The sequence below is a fragment of the Hemiscyllium ocellatum genome, unplaced genomic scaffold (genome assembly GCF_020745735.1).
Source record: "Hemiscyllium ocellatum isolate sHemOce1 unplaced genomic scaffold, sHemOce1.pat.X.cur. scaffold_1801_pat_ctg1, whole genome shotgun sequence".
Taxonomy (NCBI): domain Eukaryota; kingdom Metazoa; phylum Chordata; class Chondrichthyes; order Orectolobiformes; family Hemiscylliidae; genus Hemiscyllium; species Hemiscyllium ocellatum.
In genome coordinates, this window is record NW_026867883.1 from 73,488 (window position 1) to 94,142 (window position 20,655).

Sequence of the window (20,655 nt, forward strand, 5' to 3'; positions counted from 1 at the left end):
ATCAGCCTGGTGGTGAGCTGCTCTCTCGAACCGCTGCAGTCCAAGTGCTGTCGGTAGCCCCGCGATGCTGTTTGGGCGGGGATTCCCGATTTTGACCCGGTAACACCGGAGGAACAAAGACATATTTGCAATTCAGGACAGCGAGTGTCTCGGGGGGGGGGGGAGGGGGGAGAACTTGCGAATGGTGGTGTTCCCGTGGATCTGCTGCCGTCATCCTTCGAGGCTGCGTTGGCCATGGGTTTGCAAGGTGCTGCCTGAGGAATTCTGGTGAATCTTGTAGATGCCGGGGGAATGAATGACCCTGCCGGGGGAATGAATGACCCTGCCGCCGCCGCTGTCCCCGATCACCGGGAGAAACCTCTCTGCAGTCGACCTGACGTGCGGTGGCTCCGGCCCGTGCCATCTGATTGGTCGTCAGCGCGACCTACGCGGCTACGTAACAGATGGAGAGAAAAGCACGGGGAAAGCACAGCGACTGCTGCAGAGTGATCTTCCGGTCTGGTTGGATATCTTGGAAGGAAGGTAGACGGTAAGGGAATAAAGGAACTTTGAATATCATCAAACTGATGGAAAGGATAGTCGGCAAATATGACCTCCACCGTTGGAGTATTAATGTGCTATCGCTTCTCGGCCTTTTGGCTTGGAATATGTGTAGTTTCTGTTCTTATCAGTTTAATCGCTGATATCTCCCGAAGGTGGGAGTGTTTGTATTAAATGGATTTTTGGAGCAGGGAGATGGCTTAAGGGCTTGCTCTGTCCTCTCCATGTATCAGCCTGGTATTGCAGTGTTTCCAGGAATGGTGCACCCAACGCTTACCCAAGTTCAAAAGCAGGTGAATGCAATGTGAATCTCTTGCCTTTGCTAGTTTGCCGTGTTGATGGCAGTCAGTGATTGTTGCATCTATTGTCTTTCAGTTGCAGGAAACTATCGTCTTTTGTTACGGGTTTTCTGTCTTATGAACCTGCTCTGCAGTTACCTGATGAAGGTGCAGCACGCAGAAAGCCAGGACAGGGGTAACCCCAACGTGCTACAGGGAACATTCTGGAACCAGGGGCCTGCCAGGAAGGTAACTTGCCAATTTAAATGAATGGATTTGCCCTTGTCTGCCGTTTTGGGCTTCTGCGGTCGTTCTTGGAACGTATCCCACCGATGGTACGGCGGTGGCGGGGGGTGGGGTGACTGCTGTAATTTCAAAGAACCCCGTTGGGCTGAACCCTGGTGTTGTGGGATTTTTAACACAGTCAAATCAGGTTGTGGGATCCCATGACTCAGCCAATGTCAAATGGCTATCAGATCAGCCCCCACAGCCCCTTCCCAACCCCCCCGCCTCCCCCCCCACCCCCGAGGCAACAAATTTATCCTAATATTTTCTTGAACAAGAAAGAAATGTCTTTGGTCTGTTTCCTGAATAGAGTGAAACCCCCATCTCTGTTTGTTTCTTCGCAAACTACTGTACGGAAGCGACCTGCTTTAGTAGCTACGTCTGTACGTAAAGATTATTCACGCAGACGATCGCCCAAGGCTGGAACTGGCTTCAGCTCCCTGGTGCCACCAGGCAGCCGTACTAACCACTGATCCACTGTGCCACCCGTACGATTTGGAACGATTTGTCATCATTTGCGGTGCAAGTAGCGAAACAGTTGTCAGTTTGTCAACTGGGTCGGATTATAATGTTGTCAGCGATCTGCAGCAATGTGAACGGAGATGTCGAATCGAGCTGCTGGTGGTGATGAGGCGCGCTTGCAGCGTGACATGTTTACACGGGGAGATCAGCTCCCTCCCCATTCTCCCAGAGAGTCGGATACAAGTAGAGAGGATATTGAGAGTGGACGATAAAGAAAGGGTGCACGGACGTAATTCGCTTTTCGCAACTTTTCGGATTGATGCGGAATGCCGAGGAGCGAATCCTGTACGTGAGGGAAACGATGATTGGCATTTATGGGCAAGCTACACCAACACAAGGGGAGGCAATGAATAGGATCTTTCCGTCAAGGCCAACATTTCTCGCCCATGCCGAGATCAGCCTGGTGGTGAGCTGCTCTCTCGAACCGCTGCAGTCCAAGTGCTGTCGGTAGCCCCGCGATGCTGTTTGGGCGGGGATTCCCGATTTTGACCCGGTAACACCGGAGGAACAAAGACATATTTGCAATTCAGGACAGCGAGTGTCTCGGGGGGGGGGGGAGAACTTGCGAATGGTGGTGTTCCCGTGGATCTGCTGCCGTCATCCTTCGAGGCTGCGTTGGCCATGGGTTTGCAAGGTGCTGCCTGAGGAATTCTGGTGAATCTTGTAGATGCCGGGGGAATGAATGACCCTGCCGGGGGAATGAATGACCCTGCCGCCGCCGCTGTCCCCGATCACCGGGAGAAACCTCTCTGCAGTCGACCTGACGTGCGGTGGCTCCGGCCCGTGCCATCTGATTGGTCGTCAGCGCGACCTACGCGGCTACGTAACAGATGGAGAGAAAAGCACGGGGAAAGCACAGCGACTGCTGCAGAGTGATCTTCCGGTCTGGTTGGATATCTTGGAAGGAAGGTAGACGGTAAGGGAATAAAGGAACTTTGAATATCATCAAACTGATGGAAAGGATAGTCGGCAAATATGACCTCCACCGTTGGAGTATTAATGTGCTATCGCTTCTCGGCCTTTTGGCTTGGAATATGTGTAGTTTCTGTTCTTATCAGTTTAATCGCTGATATCTCCCGAAGGTGGGAGTGTTTGTATTAAATGGATTTTTGGAGCAGGGAGATGGCTTAAGGGCTTGCTCTGTCCTCTCCATGTATCAGCCTGGTATTGCAGTGTTTCCAGGAATGGTGCACCCAACGCTTACCCAAGTTCAAAAGCAGGTGAATGCAATGTGAATCTCTTGCCTTTGCTAGTTTGCCGTGTTGATGGCAGTCAGTGATTGTTGCATCTATTGTCTTTTCAGTTGCAGGAAACTATCGTCTTTTGTTACGGGTTTTCTGTCTTATGAACCTGCTCTGCAGTTACCTGATGAAGGTGCAGCACGCAGAAAGCCAGGACAGGGGTAACCCCAACGTGCTACAGGGAACATTCTGGAACCAGGGGCCTGCCAGGAAGGTAACTTGCCAATTTAATGAATGGATTTGCCCTTGTCTGCCGTTTTGGGCTTCTGCGGTCGTTCTTGGAACGTATCCCACCGATGGTACGGCGGTGGCGGGGGGTGGGGTGACTGCTGTAATTTCAAAGAACCCCCGTTGGGCTGAAACCTGGTGTTGTGGGATTTTTAACACAGTCAAATCAGGTTGTGGGATCCCATGACTCAGCCAATGTCAAATGGCTATCAGATCAGCCCCCACAGCCCCTTCCCAACCCCCCCGCCTCCCCCCCCACCCCCGAGGCAACAAATTTATCCTAATATTTTCTTGAACAAGAAAGAAATGTCTTTGGTCTGTTTCCTGAATAGAGTGAAACCCCCATCTCTGTTTGTTTCTTCGCAAACTACTGTACGGAAGCGACCTGCTTTAGTAGCTACGTCTGTACGTAAAGATTATTCACGCAGACGATCGCCCAAGGCTGGAACTGGCTTCAGCTCCCTGGTGCCACCAGGCAGCCGTACTAACCACTGATCCACTGTGCCACCCGTACGATTTGGAACGATTTGTCATCATTTGCGGTGCAAGTAGCGAAACAGTTGTCAGTTTGTCAACTGGGTCGGATTATAATGTTGTCAGCGATCTGCAGCAATGTGAACGGAGATGTCGAATCGAGCTGCTGGTGGTGATGAGGCGCGCTTGCAGCGTGACATGTTTACACGGGGAGATCAGCTCCCTCCCATTCTCCAGAGAGTCGGATACAAGTAGAGAGGATATTGAGAGTGGACGATAAAGAAAGGGTGCACGGACGTAATTCGCTTTTCGCAACTTTTCGGATTGATGCGGAATGCCGAGGAGCGAATCCTGTACGTGAGGGAAACGATGATTGGCATTTATGGGCAAGCTACACCAACACAAGGGGAGGCAATGAATAGGATCTTTCCGTCAAGGCCAACATTTCTCGCCCATGCCGAGATCAGCCTGGTGGTGAGCTGCTCTCTCGAACCGCTGCAGTCCAAGTGCTGTCGGTAGCCCCGCGATGCTGTTTGGGCGGGGATTCCCGATTTTGACCCGGTAACACCGGAGGAACAAAGACATATTTGCAATTCAGGACAGCGAGTGTCTCGGGGGGGGGGGGGGGGGGAGAACTTGCGAATGGTGGTGTTCCCGTGGATCTGCTGCCGTCATCCTTCGAGGCTGCGTTGGCCATGGGTTTGCAGGTGCTGCCTGAGGAATTCTGGTGAATCTTGTAGATGCCGGGGGAATGAATGACCCTGCCGGGGGAATGAATGACCCTGCCGCCGCCGCTGTCCCCGATCACCGGGAGAAACCTCTCTGCAGTCGACCTGACGTGCGGTGGCTCCGGCCCGTGCCATCTGATTGGTCGTCAGCGCGACCTACGCGGCTACGTAACAGATGGAGAGAAAAGCACGGGGAAAGCACAGCGACTGCTGCAGAGTGATCTTCCGGTCTGGTTGGATATCTTGGAAGGAAGGTAGACGGTAAGGGAATAAAGGAACTTTGAATATCATCAAACTGATGGAAAGGATAGTCGGCAAATATGACCTCCACCGTTGGAGTATTAATGTGCTATCGCTTCTCGGCCTTTTGGCTTGGAATATGTGTAGTTTCTGTTCTTATCAGTTTAATCGCTGATATCTCCCGAAGGTGGGAGTGTTTGTATTAAATGGATTTTTGGAGCAGGGAGATGGCTTAAGGGCTTGCTCTGTCCTCTCCATGTATCAGCCTGGTATTGCAGTGTTTCCAGGAATGGTGCACCCAACGCTTACCCAAGTTCAAAAGCAGGTGAATGCAATGTGAATCTCTTGCCTTTGCTAGTTTGCCGTGTTGATGGCAGTCAGTGATTGTTGCATCTATTGTCTTTTCAGTTGCAGGAAACTATCGTCTTTTGTTACGGGTTTTTCTGTCTTATGAACCTGCTCTGCAGTTACCTGATGAAGGTGCAGCACGCAGAAAGCCAGGACAGGGGTAACCCCAACGTGCTACAGGGAACATTCTGGAACCAGGGGCCTGCCAGGAAGGTAACTTGCCAATTTAAATGAATGGATTTGCCCTTGTCTGCCGTTTTGGGCTTCTGCGGTCGTTCTTGGAACGTATCCCACCGATGGTACGGCGGTGGCGGGGGGTGGGGTGACTGCTGTAATTTCAAAGAACCCCGTTGGGCTGAAACCTGGTGTTGTGGGATTTTTAACACAGTCAAATCAGGTTGTGGGATCCCATGACTCAGCCAATGTCAAATGGCTATCAGATCAGCCCCCACAGCCCCTTCCCAACCCCCCCGCCTCCCCCCCCACCCCCGAGGCAACAAATTTATCCTAATATTTTCTTGAACAAGAAAGAAATGTCTTTGGTCTGTTTCCTGAATAGAGTGAAACCCCCATCTCTGTTTGTTTCTTCGCAAACTACTGTACGGAAGCGACCTGCTTTAGTAGCTACGTCTGTACGTAAAGATTATTCACGCAGACGATCGCCCAAGGCTGGAACTGGCTTCAGCTCCCTGTGCCACCAGGCAGCCGTACTAACCACTGATCCACTGTGCCACCCGTACGATTTGGAACGATTTGTCATCATTTGCGGTGCAAGTAGCGAAACAGTTGTCAGTTTGTCAACTGGGTCGGATTATAATGTTGTCAGCGATCTGCAGCAATGTGAACGGAGATGTCGAATCGAGCTGCTGGTGGTGATGAGGCGCGCTTGCAGCGTGACATGTTTACACGGGGAGATCAGCTCCCTCCCCATTCTCACAGAGAGTCGGATACAAGTAGAGAGGATATTGAGAGTGGACGATAAAGAAAGGGTGCACGGACGTAATTCGCTTTTCGCAACTTTTCGGATTGATGCGGAATGCCGAGGAGCGAATCCTGTACGTGAGGGAAACGATGATTGGCATTTATGGGCAAGCTACACCAACACAAGGGGAGGCAATGAATAGGATCTTTCCGTCAAGGCCAACATTTCTCGCCCATGCCGAGATCAGCCTGGTGGTGAGCTGCTCTCTCGAACCGCTGCAGTCCAAGTGCTGTCGGTAGCCCCGCGATGCTGTTTGGGCGGGGATTCCCGATTTTGACCCGGTAACACCGGAGGAACAAAGACATATTTGCAATTCAGGACAGCGAGTGTCTCGGGGGGGGGGGGAGAACTTGCGAATGGTGGTGGTCCCGTGGATCTGCTGCCGTCATCCTTCGAGGCTGCGTTGGCCATGGGTTTGCAAGGTGCTGCCTGAGGAATTCTGGTGAATCTTGTAGATGCCGGGGAATGAATGACCCTGCCGGGGGAATGAATGACCCTGCCGCCGCCGCTGTCCCCGATCACCGGGAGAAACCTCTCTGCAGTCGACCTGACGTGCGGTGGCTCCGGCCCGTGCCATCTGATTGGTCGTCAGCGCGACCTACGCGGCTACGTAACAGATGGAGAGAAAAGCACGGGGAAAGCACAGCGACTGCTGCAGAGTGATCTTCCGGTCTGGTTGGATATCTTGGAAGGAAGGTAGACGGTAAGGGAATAAAGGAACTTTGAATATCATCAAACTGATGGAAAGGATAGTCGGCAAATATGACCTCCACCGTTGGAGTATTAATGTGCTATCGCTTCTCGGCCTTTTGGCTTGGAATATGTGTAGTTTCTGTTCTTATCAGTTTAATCGCTGATATCTCCCGAAGGTGGGAGTGTTTGTATTAAATGGATTTTTGGAGCAGGGAGATGGCTTAAGGGCTTGCTCTGTCCTCTCCATGTATCAGCCTGGTATTGCAGTGTTTCCAGGAATGGTGCACCCAACGCTTACCCAAGTTCAAAAGCAGGTGAATGCAATGTGAATCTCTTGCCTTTGCTAGTTTGCCGTGTTGATGGCAGTCAGTGATTGTTGCATCTATTGTCTTTTCAGTTGCAGGAAACTATCGTCTTTTGTTACGGGTTTTTCTGTCTTATGAACCTGCTCTGCAGTTACCTGATGAAGGTGCAGCACGCAGAAAGCCAGGACAGGGGTAACCCCAACGTGCTACAGGGAACATTCTGGAACCAGGGGCCTGCCAGGAAGGTAACTTGCCAATTTAAATGAATGGATTTGCCCTTGTCTGCCGTTTTGGGCTTCTGCGGTCGTTCTTGAAACGTATCCCACCGATGGTACGGCGGTGGCGGGGGTGGGGTGACTGCTGTAATTTCAAAGAACCCCGTTGGGCTGAAACCTGGTGTTGTGGGATTTTTAACACAGTCAATCAGGTTGTGGGATCCCATGACTCAGCCAATGTCAAATGGCTATCAGATCAGCCCCCACAGCCCCTTCCCAACCCCCCGCCTCCCCCCCCACCCCCGAGGCAACAAATTTATCCTAATATTTTCTTGAACAAGAAAGAAATGTCTTGGTCTGTTTCCTGAATAGAGTGAAACCCCCATCTCTGTTTGTTTCTTCGCAAACTACTGTACGGAAGCGACCTGCTTTAGTAGCTACGTCTGTACGTAAAGATTATTCACGCAGACGATCGCCCAAGGCTGGAACTGGCTTCAGCTCCCTGGTGCCACCAGGCAGCCGTACTAACCACTGATCCACTGTGCCACCCGTACGATTTGGAACGATTTGTCATCATTTGCGGTGCAAGTAGCGAAACAGTTGTCAGTTTGTCAACTGGGTCGGATTATAATGTTGTCAGCGATCTGCAGCAATGTGAACGGAGATGTCGAATCGAGCTGCTGGTGGTGATGAGGCGCGCTTGCAGCGTGACATGTTTACACGGGGAGATCAGCTCCCTCCCCATTCTCCACAGAGAGTCGGATACAAGTAGAGAGGATATTGAGAGTGGACGATAAAGAAAGGGTGCACGGACGTAATTCGCTTTTCGCAACTTTTCGGATTGATGCGGAATGCCGAGGAGCGAATCCTGTACGTGAGGGAAACGATGATTGGCATTTATGGGCAAGCTACACCAACACAAGGGGAGGCAATGAATAGGATCTTTCCGTCAAGGCCAACATTTCTCGCCCATGCCGAGATCAGCCTGGTGGTGAGCTGCTCTCTCGAACCGCTGCAGTCCAAGTGCTGTCGGTAGCCCCGCGATGCTGTTTGGGCGGGGATTCCCGATTTTGACCCGGTAACACCGGAGGAACAAAGACATATTTGCAATTCAGGACAGCGAGTGTCTCGGGGGGGGGGAGGGGGGAGAACTTGCGAATGGTGGTGTTCCCGTGGATCTGCTGCCGTCATCCTTCGAGGCTGCGTTGGCCATGGGTTTGCAAGGTGCTGCCTGAGGAATTCTGGTGAATCTTGTAGATGCCGGGGGAATGAATGACCCTGCCGGGGGAATGAATGACCCTGCCGCCGCCGCTGTCCCGATCACCGGGAGAAACCTCTCTGCAGTCGACCTGACGTGCGGTGGCTCCGGCCCGTGCCATCTGATTGGTCGTCAGCGCGACCTACGCGGCTACGTAACAGATGGAGAGAAAAGCACGGGGAAAGCACAGCGACTGCTGCAGAGTGATCTTCCGGTCTGGTTGGATATCTTGGAAGGAAGGTAGACGGTAAGGGAATAAAGGAACTTTGAATATCATCAAACTGATGGAAAGGATAGTCGGCAAATATGACCTCCACCGTTGGAGTATTGATGTGCTATCGCTTCTCGGCCTTTTGGCTTGGAATATGTGTAGTTTCTGTTCTTATCAGTTTAATCGCTGATATCTCCCGAAGGTGGGAGTGTTTGTATTAAATGGATTTTTGGAGCAGGGAGATGGCTTAAGGGCTTGCTCTGTCCTCTCCATGTATCAGCCTGGTATTGCAGTGTTTCCAGGAATGGTGCACCCAACGCTTACCCAAGTTCAAAAGCAGGTGAATGCAATGTGAATCTCTTGCCTTTGCTAGTTTGCCGTGTTGATGGCAGTCAGTGATTGTTGCATCTATTGTCTTTTCAGTTGCAGGAAACTATCGTCTTTTGTTACGGGTTTTCTGTCTTATGAACCTGCTCTGCAGTTACCTGATGAAGGTGCAGCACGCAGAAAGCCAGGACAGGGGTAACCCCAACGTGCTACAGGGAACATTCTGGAACCAGGGGCCTGCCAGGAAGGTAACTTGCCAATTTAAATGAATGGATTTGCCCTTGTCTGCCGTTTTGGGCTTCTGCGGTCGTTCTTGAACGTATCCCACCGATGGTACGGCGGTGGCGGGGGGTGGGGTGACTGCTGTAATTTCAAAGAACCCCGTTGGGCTGAACCTGGTGTTGTGGGATTTTTAACACAGTCAAATCAGGTTGTGGGATCCCATGACTCAGCCAATGTCAAATGGCTATCAGATCAGCCCCCACAGCCCCTTCCCAACCCCCCCGCCCCCCCCCCACCCCCGAGGCAACAAATTTATCCTAATATTTTCTTGAACAAGAAAGAAATGTCTTTGGTCTGTTTCCTGAATAGAGTGAAACCCCCATCTCTGTTTGTTTCTTCGCAAACTACTGTACGGAAGCGACCTGCTTTAGTAGCTACGTCTGTACGTAAAGATTATTCACGCAGACGATCGCCCAAGGCTGGAACTGGCTTCAGCTCCCTGGTGCCACCAGGCAGCCGTACTAACCACTGATCCACTGTGCCACCCGTACGATTTGGAACGATTTGTCATCATTTGCGGTGCAAGTAGCGAAACAGTTGTCAGTTTGTCAACTGGGTCGGATTATAATGTTGTCAGCGATCTGCAGCAATGTGAACGGAGATGTCGAATCGAGCTGCTGGTGGTGATGAGGCGCGCTTGCAGCGTGACATGTTTACACGGGGAGATCAGCTCCCTCCCCATTCTCCAGAGAGTCGGATACAAGTAGAGAGGATATTGAGAGTGGACGATAAAGAAAGGGTGCACGGACGTAATTCGCTTTTCGCAACTTTTCGGATTGATGCGGAATGCCGAGGAGCGAATCCTGTACGTGAGGGAAACGATGATTGGCATTTATGGGCAAGCTACACCAACACAAGGGGGAGGCAATGAATAGGATCTTTCCGTCAAGGCCAACATTTCTCGCCCATGCCGAGATCAGCCTGGTGGTGAGCTGCTCTCTCGAACCGCTGCAGTCCAAGTGCTGTCGGTAGCCCCGCGATGCTGTTTGGGCGGGGATTCCCGATTTTGACCCGGTAACACCGGAGGAACAAGACATATTTGCAATTCAGGACAGCGAGTGTCTCGGGGGGGGGGGGGGGGAGAACTTGCGAATGGTGGTGTTCCCGTGGATCTGCTGCCGTCATCCTTCGAGGCTGCGTTGGCCATGGGTTTGCAAGGTGCTGCCTGAGGAATTCTGGTGAATCTTGTAGATGCCGGGGGAATGAATGACCCTGCCGGGGGGAATGAATGACCCTGCCGCCGCCGCTGTCCCCGATCACCGGGAGAAACCTCTCTGCAGTCGACCTGACGTGCGGTGGCTCCGGCCCGTGCCATCTGATTGGTCGTCAGCGCGACCTACGCGGCTACGTAACAGATGGAGAGAAAAGCACGGGGAAAGCACAGCGACTGCTGCAGAGTGATCTTCCGGTCTGGTTGGATATCTTGGAAGGAAGGTAGACGGTAAGGGAATAAAGGAACTTTGAATATCATCAAACTGATGGAAAGGATAGTCGGCAAATATGACCTCCACCGTTGGAGTATTAATGTGCTATCGCTTCTCGGCCTTTTGGCTTGGAATATGTGTAGTTTCTGTTCTTATCAGTTTAATCGCTGATATCTCCCGAAGGTGGGAGTGTTTGTATTAAATGGATTTTTGGAGCAGGGAGATGGCTTAAGGGCTTGCTCTGTCCTCTCCATGTATCAGCCTGGTATTGCAGTGTTTCCAGGAATGGTGCACCCAACGCTTACCCAAGTTCAAAAGCAGGTGAATGCAATGTGAATCTCTTGCCTTTGCTAGTTTGCCGTGTTGATGGCAGTCAGTGATTGTTGCATCTATTGTCTTTTCAGTTGCAGGAAACTATCGTCTTTTGTTACGGGTTTTCTGTCTTATGAACCTGCTCTGCAGTTACCTGATGAAGGTGCAGCACGCAGAAAGCCAGGACAGGGGTAACCCCAACGTGCTACAGGGAACATTCTGGAACCAGGGGCCTGCCAGGAAGGTAACTTGCCAATTTAAATGAATGGATTTGCCCTTGTCTGCCGTTTTGGGCTTCTGCGGTCGTTCTTGAACGTATCCCACCGATGGTACGGCGGTGGCGGGGGGTGGGGTGACTGCTGTAATTTCAAAGAACCCCGTTGGCCTGAAACCTGGTGTTGTGGGATTTTTAACACAGTCAAATCAGGTTGTGGGATCCCATGACTCAGCCAATGTCAAATGGCTATCAGATCAGCCCCCACAGCCCCCTTCCCAACCCCCCCCCCCCCCCCCCCCCCACCCCCGAGGCAACAAATTTATCCTAATATTTTCTTGAACAAGAAAGAAATGTCTTTGGTCTGTTTCCTGAATAGAGTGAAACCCCCATCTCTGTTTGTTTCTTCGCAAACTACTGTACGGAAGCGACCTGCTTTAGTAGCTACGTCTGTACGTAAAGATTATTCACGCAGACGATCGCCCAAGGCTGGAACTGGCTTCAGCTCCCTGGTGCCACCAGGCAGCCGTACTAACCACTGATCCACTGTGCCACCCGTACGATTTGGAACGATTTGTCATCATTTGCGGTGCAAGTAGCGAAACAGTTGTCAGTTTGTCAACTGGGTCGGATTATAATGTTGTCAGCGATCTGCAGCAATGTGAACGGAGATGTCGAATCGAGCTGCTGGTGGTGATGAGGCGCGCTTGCAGCGTGACATGTTTACACGGGAGATCAGCTCCCTCCCCATTCTCCAGAGAGTCGGATACAAGTAGAGAGGATATTGAGAGTGGACGATAAAGAAAGGGTGCACGGACGTAATTCGCTTTTCGCAACTTTTCGGATTGATGCGGAATGCCGAGGAGCGAATCCTGTACGTGAGGGAAACGATGATTGGCATTTATGGGCAAGCTACACCAACACAAGGGGAGGCAATGAATAGGATCTTTCCGTCAAGGCCAACATTTCTCGCCCATGCCGAGATCAGCCTGGTGGTGAGCTGCTCTCTCGAACCGCTGCAGTCCAAGTGCTGTCGGTAGCCCCGCGATGCTGTTTGGGCGGGGATTCCCGATTTTGACCCGGTAACACCGGAGGAACAAAGACATATTTGCAATTCAGGACAGCGAGTGTCTCGGGGGGGGGGGAGGGGGGAGAACTTGCGAATGGTGGTGTTCCCGTGGATCTGCTGCCGTCATCCTTCGAGGCTGCGTTGGCCATGGGTTTGCAAGGTGCTGCCTGAGGAATTCTGGTGAATCTTGTAGATGCCGGGGGAATGAATGACCCTGCCGGGGGAATGAATGACCCTGCCGCCGCCGCTGTCCCCGATCACCGGGAGAAACCTCTCTGCAGTCGACCTGACGTGCGGTGGCTCCGGCCCGTGCCATCTGATTGGTCGTCAGCGCGACCTACGCGGCTACGTAACAGATGGAGAGAAAAGCACGGGGAAAGCACAGCGACTGCTGCAGAGTGATCTTCCGGTCTGGTTGGATATCTTGGAAGGAAGGTAGACGGTAAGGGAATAAAGGAACTTTGAATATCATCAAACTGATGGAAAGGATAGTCGGCAAATATGACCTCCACCGTTGGAGTATTAATGTGCTATCGCTTCTCGGCCTTTTGGCTTGGAATATGTGTAGTTTCTGTTCTTATCAGTTTAATCGCTGATATCTCCCGAAGGTGGGAGTGTTTGTATTAAATGGATTTTTGGAGCAGGGAGATGGCTTAAGGGCTTGCTCTGTCCTCTCCATGTATCAGCCTGGTATTGCAGTGTTTCCAGGAATGGTGCACCCAACGCTTACCCAAGTTCAAAAGCAGGTGAATGCAATGTGAATCTCTTGCCTTTGCTAGTTTGCCGTGTTGATGGCAGTCAGTGATTGTTGCATCTATTGTCTTTTCAGTTGCAGGAAACTATCGTCTTTTGTTACGGGTTTTCTGTCTTATGAACCTGCTCTGCAGTTACCTGATGAAGGTGCAGCACGCAGAAAGCCAGGACAGGGGTAACCCCAACGTGCTACAGGGAACATTCTGGAACCAGGGGCCTGCCAGGAAGGTAACTTGCCAATTTAAATGAATGGATTTGCCCTTGTCTGCCGTTTTGGGCTTCTGCGGTCGTTCTTGAAACGTATCCCACCGATGGTACGGCGGTGGCGGGGGGTGGGGTGACTGCTGTAATTTCAAAGAACCCCGTTGGGCTGAAACCTGGTGTTGTGGGATTTTTAACACAGTCAAATCAGGTTGTGGGATCCCATGACTCAGCCAATGTCAAATGGCTATCAGATCAGCCCCCACAGCCCCTTCCCAACCCCCCCGCCCCCCCCCCCACCCCCGAGGCAACAAATTTATCCTAATATTTTCTTGAACAAGAAAGAAATGTCTTTGGTCTGTTTCCTGAATAGAGTGAAACCCCCATCTCTGTTTGTTTCTTCGCAAAACTACTGTACGGAAGCGACCTGCTTTAGTAGCTACGTCTGTACGTAAAGATTATTCACGCAGACGATCGCCCAAGGCTGGAACTGGCTTCAGCTCCCTGGTGCCACCAGGCAGCCGTACTAACCACTGATCCACTGTGCCACCCGTACGATTTGGAACGATTTGTCATCATTTGCGGTGCAAGTAGCGAAACAGTTGTCAGTTTGTCAACTGGGTCGGATTATAATGTTGTCAGCGATCTGCAGCAATGTGAACGGAGATGTCGAATCGAGCTGCTGGTGGTGATGAGGCGCGCTTGCAGCGTGACATGTTTACACGGGGAGATCAGCTCCCTCCCCATTCTCCACAGAGAGTCGGATACAAGTAGAGAGGATATTGAGAGTGGACGATAAAGAAAGGGTGCACGGACGTAATTCGCTTTTCGCAACTTTTCGGATTGATGCGGAATGCCGAGGAGCGAATCCTGTACGTGAGGGAAACGATGATTGGCATTTATGGGCAAGCTACACCAACACAAGGGGAGGCAATGAATAGGATCTTTCCGTCAAGGCCAACATTTCTCGCCCATGCCGAGATCAGCCTGGTGGTGAGCTGCTCTCTCGAACCGCTGCAGTCCAAGTGCTGTCGGTAGCCCCGCGATGCTGTTTGGGCGGGGATTCCCGATTTTGACCCGGTAACACCGGAGGAACAAAGACATATTTGCAATTCAGGACAGCGAGTGTCTCGGGGGGGGGGAGAGAACTTGCGAATGGTGGTGTTCCCGTGGATCTGCTGCCGTCATCCTTCGAGGCTGCGTTGGCCATGGGTTTGCAAGGTGCTGCCTGAGGAATTCTGGTGAATCTTGTAGATGCCGGGGAATGAATGACCCTGCCGGGGAAATGAATGACCCTGCCGCCGCCGCTGTCCCCGATCACCGGGAGAAACCTCTCTGCAGTCGACCTGACGTGCGGTGGCTCCGGCCCGTGCCATCTGATTGGTCGTCAGCGCGACCTACGCGGCTACGTAACAGATGGAGAGAAAAGCACGGGGAAAGCACAGCGACTGCTGCAGAGTGATCTTCCGGTCTGGTTGGATATCTTGGAAGGAAGGTAGACGGTAAGGGAATAAAGGAACTTTGAATATCATCAAACTGATGGAAAGGATAGTCGGCAAATATGACCTCCACCGTTGGAGTATTAATGTGCTATCGCTTCTCGGCCTTTTGGCTTGGAATATGTGTAGTTCCTGAGGTCCAGAGGAAGAGATTCTGCTCGAGAGCTGCAGGTTCGACGCTGCAGAAGTGCGCTGGCGGGAGAAAAACCAAGGGGTTCGTGTTGCGAGTCGTTGGAGCTGCTGGAGACCATCGCTGGATCGTGATTGGCCGCTGGAGGATCGTTTGGTTGTGCTGACCTGCTCTTGGTGGATCTTTATGCTGGCTTCGGCCTAACGCCAATTCAGGTATCAGCCAACCTCAGAGCTATGGCCTCAGCAGCCGCTCGCAGCCCTGGCCAGGGCATTCGCAACACAGTCAGGGTGACTGTGAAGAAGGTGGAGGAGCACACACCGGTCGATCGGACGGTGTTTGTGAAGAAGGTTTTGCTGGAGTGCTGTGGGTTTGCAGCAGCGGACGTGTACTGCCTGCAGGATTTCCCTGGGGCAGGCTACTTCGACGTGACCTTCAGGAGCGTGAAGCATTGTGAGCAGCTCCTGAAGGTCTTCAAGGAGAAGGAAGGGGAACCTCTGTTCTCCATCTTGTCGGCGGTCCCGTTGTGTGTGCTTCCTGCGCAGAGGAGTCGGGTTGTGACAATCCAAATGTACAACCCTTACGTCCCAGCGGCAGATGTTCTCACCTTCTTGAAGAGGTATGTCCAGGTGGAAGGCGAAAGCACCGATGTGGTCGATCCTTTCGGGATCTGGACCAGTAAGCGGCAGGTCAAGGTAACCCTGAGGGTCGATGGCAGCGGGAACATCCTCCACCCACCCTCCAGCTTCGCCATCGGAGGAAGCAGAGGTTACCTGACGTACGCAGGGCAGCCGAAGGTGTGCCGAACCTGCGGGAGGTCAGGCCACATGGCGGCCGACTGTAAGGTGACTGTATGCCGAAATTGCAAACAGGAAGGCCACCTGACCAAGGATTGCAAGGAGGCCAAGAACTGTAACCTGTGCGGAGAGGCGGGCCACATGTACAAGGCCTGTCCAAGACGAGGAGCCGCCACTTACGCACAGATGGCCAGAGGTGGCAACACGAGCCGGGGACCGCCAAAGCCCAGCAGGGCACCACAAGATAGCACGGAAACGGTGCCTGGAGACACCCAGAAGGAAGAGCAGGCGGTAGCGGAGCAGACGGCAGACAGCGGGGAGGTACAGCAGCCGATCCAAGCTCCTTCAAGGCAGACGGAGGAAATGGAAGAGGAGGAATCAAAGGAGGCAGATGACTGGATCACAGTCAGAAATAGGAAGAGGAAACCTGTCTCGGGCCCCAAAGCCACCCAGAGAAGGGGGAAACGACACCTCCAAGCCGAGGATACAGGCAGCTCTTCTGATGGTGAGGACGGGCGCAAGAAGGGTCGCCACCAGAGGAAGAGACAGAGCGCCATGGGGAGAAAGGAGGGCAGCACCACCCAAGAAGGGAAAGACGATCCCTCTGTGGGGATGGGTAAAGGCCTCCCCCTACCCGGTGAGAACCAAGAGGTGTCCACCGGCCCACAGCTCCAGGTAACTGGGAGCAGCGGTCCTGTGACAGCCCCACTGTCAGATGGAGAACTGGACGGTGCGGACCCTGGCTTGACACAAAGACACCGGAGCGGGGAAATGGCTCCAGCGTGGAGCCGGACAGCTACCTCAGCCCTGGGATGGTCCAGCAGTTTGCCGTCACCACGGGGATGCACGCAGCTACCCCAGAGGAGCAAGACCAGCAGCAAATGGACACTATTAACCTTGTAAATTGTTAAAATGGGGTTTAAAGTTGCCAGCATCAATGTGCGTAGCATCAAATCGGCTACGCGATGTGTTTCAACGATGGCCTTCCTGGCCAGCGTTAAAGCCGACCTCCTGTTTCTGCAGGAGTGTGGGATACCGCACCTCAGCAGCTACAGGAGATGGTCGAGCTTGTGGGCCCATGGGCAGTCAGTTTGGTCGGGGGGCAACGATAGCCGCGCCTCCGGCCTGGGTATCCTGTTGCGAGGAAGCAACTTCACCATCTCCGAGGTTAAGGAGGTGGTGGGCGGGCGCCTCCTCGTCGCCGACGTTATGTACAGGAATGCTCCCCTGAGACTGATCAATGTGTACGCCCCAGTGGGTAAGAGTGAACGGTTGGCCGTCCTGCAGCAGCTTCCACTGTTGCTGGCTACGTCCAGGCCGGTCATTCTGGCCGGAGACTTCAACTGTATCATTGATGCAGATGGACGATCCGGCGGGGGGGACAGTAAACTGGACGCCACGTCCAGAGCCCTGATGGACGCGGTCAAAAGATGCCAAGCTGCACGACGTCTTCAGCACCCCTGCAGACGGAGCGCAGCGTAGATACACCTGGTCACGGGCAGACGGGTCTATCCGCTCAAGGATAGATTACCTGTTTGTGTCCCGAACGCTCTCGGTCAGATCCACCGACGTCAAGCCGGTGTTCTTCTCTGACCACTGCCTCCTGCTGGCCGACTGTCACCTACAGGACGAGCAGCGGGCGGGTAAGGGAACGTGGAAGCTGAACACTAAGCTGTTGACCCCGGGAAACATTGAGGAGCTCAAGAGGGACTACGCAGGTTGGAGAACCGTGAAGCCCCTCTTTGAGTCTCCAGCAGACTGGTGGGAAACAGTTAAAGGGAACATCAAGAGGTTCTTCATCCTCAAAGGTGTTCAGGAGGCGAGAGAGAGGCGGGGAAAACTGTCCCAGCTCCAGGAAAGTATGCAGAACCTGCTCCTGCTGCAGACGATGGGGTCGATGTCACGGAGGACCTCAAGGAGGTGAAGGGCCAGCAAGCCTCGCTCTTTGCCTCAGAGGCCTCCAAGATAATCTTCCGGTCCAGGGTCCGCTCGGTGGAGCAGGACGAGACGTGCTCACGTTTCTTCTTCCAGAAGGTGCACAAAGAGAGCTCTGTGCTCAGCAGCCTGAAGGAAGAAGACGGCTCGACAACGTCATCTCAGGCTGACGTCATGAGGATCAGTAAATCCTTCTATGCCAGTCTGTATGACGCGAAGCCGACCGACAGCGCGGCCTCCCAGTCGTTCCTGTCGTCTATCACGGAGGTCTTAGACGACAGAACACGCGAGAGGCTGGACCAGCCGCTATCTCTGGACGAGCTGACCAAGGCCCTCGAGTCCTTCGAAAAGAATAAAACTCCCGAAGCGATGGCTTACCGGTCGAGCTCTATTCCGCTCTGTGGGACTTGATTGGCCAGGACCTGCTGGAGGTGTATGTCAGTATGCTTCGGGCAGGTACCATGAGCGAATCCATGAGGAAAGGCATCATCACCCTCATCTATAAGCGGAAGGGGGAGAGCGAGAACTCAAAAATTGGAGACCGATCACACTGTTGAATGCAGATTACAAAATCCTGTCAAAGGTAATTGCCAACCGGGTCAGGTCTGCTCTGGGGTCGGTGATTCACCCTGACCAAACCTGTGCTGTGCCAGGCAGGAAGATCGCTGAGAGTCTCGCACTCCTCAGGGATACGATCGCCTACGTGCAGGACAGAGGGTTGGACGCCTGCCTGATCAGCCTGGACCAGGAGAAAGCCTTTGACAGGATATCACACATGTATATGAGAGATGTTCTCTCCAAAATGGGCTTTGGGGAGGGAATCTGCAATTGGATCAGACTGCTCTACACCAACATTGTCAGTGCAGTCTCAATCAATGGGTGGGAATCAGATAGCTTCCCAGTCAGATCTGGAGTAAGGCAGGGCTGCCCTCTCTCTCCTGCCTTGTTTGTATGTTGCATAGAGCCATTTGCCGAGTCCATCAGGAAGGATGCGAGCCTGAGAGGGGTGACTATTCCGGGCAGCGGGGGCCTACAGGTTAAGCCTCCCTGTACATGGATGACGTCGCCGTTTTCTGCTCGGATCCGCTGTCCGTGCGCAGACTCCTGTGCATTGTGACCAGTTCGAACGGGCCTCGGGGCCAAGGTAAACCGAGGGAAGAGCGAGGCCATGCTCTTCGGGACCTGGCCGACCAATCCTATATCCCCTTCACCGTCAGGACCGACCACCTGAAGGTGCTGGGTATTTGGTTCGGGGGGGCTGGGGCGTGCGCCAAGACCTTGGGAGGAGCGGATCAGGAAGTGAGGCAGAAACTGGCAGATGGAGGCTACGGTCGCTCTCCATCACGGGAAAAAACCTGGTCATCAGGTGCGAGGCACTGTCATTGCTGTTGTATGTGGCACAGGCCTGGCCTATTCCCAGAACCTGCGCCGCTGCAGTCGCCGGGCCATCTTCCAGTTCATATGGAGTTCAAAGATGGACCGGTCCGAAGAGACTCACTGTACAAAGACCTGGCAAGGGGGAAAAAATACACCCAATGCCACCCTCACCCTGATGGCCACCTTTGTGTGTGGCTGCATCAAGCTGTGCGTGGATCCCCGGTACGCAAACACCAAGTGTCACTACGTACTGAGGTTCTACCTGTCCCCGGTGTTGCGAAGGATGGGCCTGGCCTCGCTGCCGCGGAACGCTCCGAGTAGTTGGACCGTTCCGTACCACCTGTCCTTCGTGGAGAAATTTCTGAAGAAAAACACCTTTGACCACAAGTCCATCAGGAAGTGGTCAGCACGTAGCGTCCTCGAGACCCTTCGGGAAAAGGAGAGGGCGGATCCTGTTGAGTGGTTCCCTGAGCAGACTGTCAAAGCAATTTGGCAGAATGCCTCATCGCCAGAACTTTCCAACAAGCACCAAGACATGGCTTGGCTGGTGGTGAGAAGGGCTCTACCTGTGAGATCGTTATGCACGCCCGGACTCTCTGCCGCACCGCACGCTGCCCTCGAAGTGGCTGCGGGGGGACGAGACTGTCACACACCTCCTTCTGGAATGTGCCTATGCAGAGGAAGTCTGGAGAGGAATGCAGTGGTATTTGTCGAGGTTCGTCCCGAGCAGCGCCGTGACGCGGAACTCCGTGCTCTACGGCCTGTTCCCCGGGACGCACACCGAGACGAATATCAACTGCGCCTGGAGGATCATCAACTCGGTGAAGGACGCTCTCTGGGTGGTCCGAAACCTGTTGATCTTCCAGCTGAAGGAGTTGACCCCGACTGAGTGTTGCAGACTGGCACATTCCAAGGTCCAGGACTACGTGTTGAGGGACGCGCTGAAGCTGGGGCAGCTGCCGCCAAGGCGCGGTGGGGAAAGACCACCGTTTAACATCTGCCTGTCGAAAGAAAATCAGGGGGCCCATGCAGTCATTTGGGCTCTGCTGACGCCTCAGCTCAATATAAGAGTGATAGATGCACAGATCTGTATGGAATAAGGACAATTCTAGCTGTGTATGTAAATGTGGAAATATGTATGGCATTACCTAATGTACAGTGTATCAAATTATTCTATGAATATTTTACGAATAAAGTTATTTTTGAAATAAAAAAAAAGTTTTCTGTTTCTTATCAGTTTAATCGCTGATATCTCCCGAAGGTGGGAGTGGTTTGTATTAAATGATTTTTTGGAGGCAGGAGATGGCTTAAGAGGGCTTGCTCTGTCTCTCCATGTATCAGCCTGGTATTGCAGTGTTTCCAGGAATGTGTGCACCCAACGCTTACCCAAGTTCAAAAGCAGTGAATGCAATGTGAATCTCTTGCCTTTGCTAGTTTGCCGTGTTTGATGGCAGTCAGTGATTGTTGCATCTATTGTCTTTTCAGTTGCAGGAAACTATCGTCTTTTGTTACGGGTTTCTGTCTTATGAACCTGCTCTGCAGTTACCTGATGAAGTGCAGCACACGCAGAAAGTCCAGGACAGGGGTAAACCCCAACGTGCTACAGGGAACATTCTGGAACCAGGGCCTGCCAGAAGGTAACTTGCAATTTAAATGAATGGATTTGCCCTTGTCTGCCGTTTTGGGCTTCTGCGGTCGTTCTTGAAACGTATCCCACCGATGGTACGGCGGTGGGGGGGGGGTGGGGTGACTGCTGTAATTTCAAAGAACCCCGTTGGGCTGAAACC

General features: G+C 52.8%; 8 non-coding genes across 8 annotated transcripts; all 8 read left to right on the plus strand.

The window, feature by feature from the left end:
• Positions 1-619: 619 nt before the first annotated feature.
• Positions 620-811, plus strand: LOC132810650 (U2 spliceosomal RNA). The gene has a single exon (XR_009642985.1). It is a non-coding gene; the product is annotated as a U2 spliceosomal RNA (small nuclear RNA).
• Positions 812-2,631: 1,820 nt separating this feature from the next.
• LOC132810651 (U2 spliceosomal RNA) lies at positions 2,632-2,823 on the plus strand. The gene has a single exon (XR_009642986.1). It is a non-coding gene; the product is annotated as a U2 spliceosomal RNA (small nuclear RNA).
• A 1,824-nt stretch (positions 2,824-4,647) lies between these two features.
• On the plus strand, positions 4,648-4,839 carry LOC132810652 (U2 spliceosomal RNA). The gene has a single exon (XR_009642987.1). It is a non-coding gene; the product is annotated as a U2 spliceosomal RNA (small nuclear RNA).
• Positions 4,840-6,659: 1,820 nt separating this feature from the next.
• Positions 6,660-6,851, plus strand: LOC132810653 (U2 spliceosomal RNA). Its single transcript, XR_009642988.1, has one exon. It is a non-coding gene; the product is annotated as a U2 spliceosomal RNA (small nuclear RNA).
• A 1,823-nt stretch (positions 6,852-8,674) lies between these two features.
• Positions 8,675-8,866, plus strand: LOC132810654 (U2 spliceosomal RNA). Its single transcript, XR_009642989.1, has one exon. It is a non-coding gene; the product is annotated as a U2 spliceosomal RNA (small nuclear RNA).
• Positions 8,867-10,688: 1,822 nt separating this feature from the next.
• On the plus strand, positions 10,689-10,880 carry LOC132810655 (U2 spliceosomal RNA). Its single transcript, XR_009642990.1, has one exon. It is a non-coding gene; the product is annotated as a U2 spliceosomal RNA (small nuclear RNA).
• A 1,828-nt stretch (positions 10,881-12,708) lies between these two features.
• On the plus strand, positions 12,709-12,900 carry LOC132810656 (U2 spliceosomal RNA). The gene has a single exon (XR_009642991.1). It is a non-coding gene; the product is annotated as a U2 spliceosomal RNA (small nuclear RNA).
• Positions 12,901-20,060: 7,160 nt separating this feature from the next.
• Positions 20,061-20,248, plus strand: LOC132810668 (U2 spliceosomal RNA). Its single transcript, XR_009642998.1, has one exon. It is a non-coding gene; the product is annotated as a U2 spliceosomal RNA (small nuclear RNA).
• The last annotated feature ends 407 nt before the right edge of the window (positions 20,249-20,655 follow it).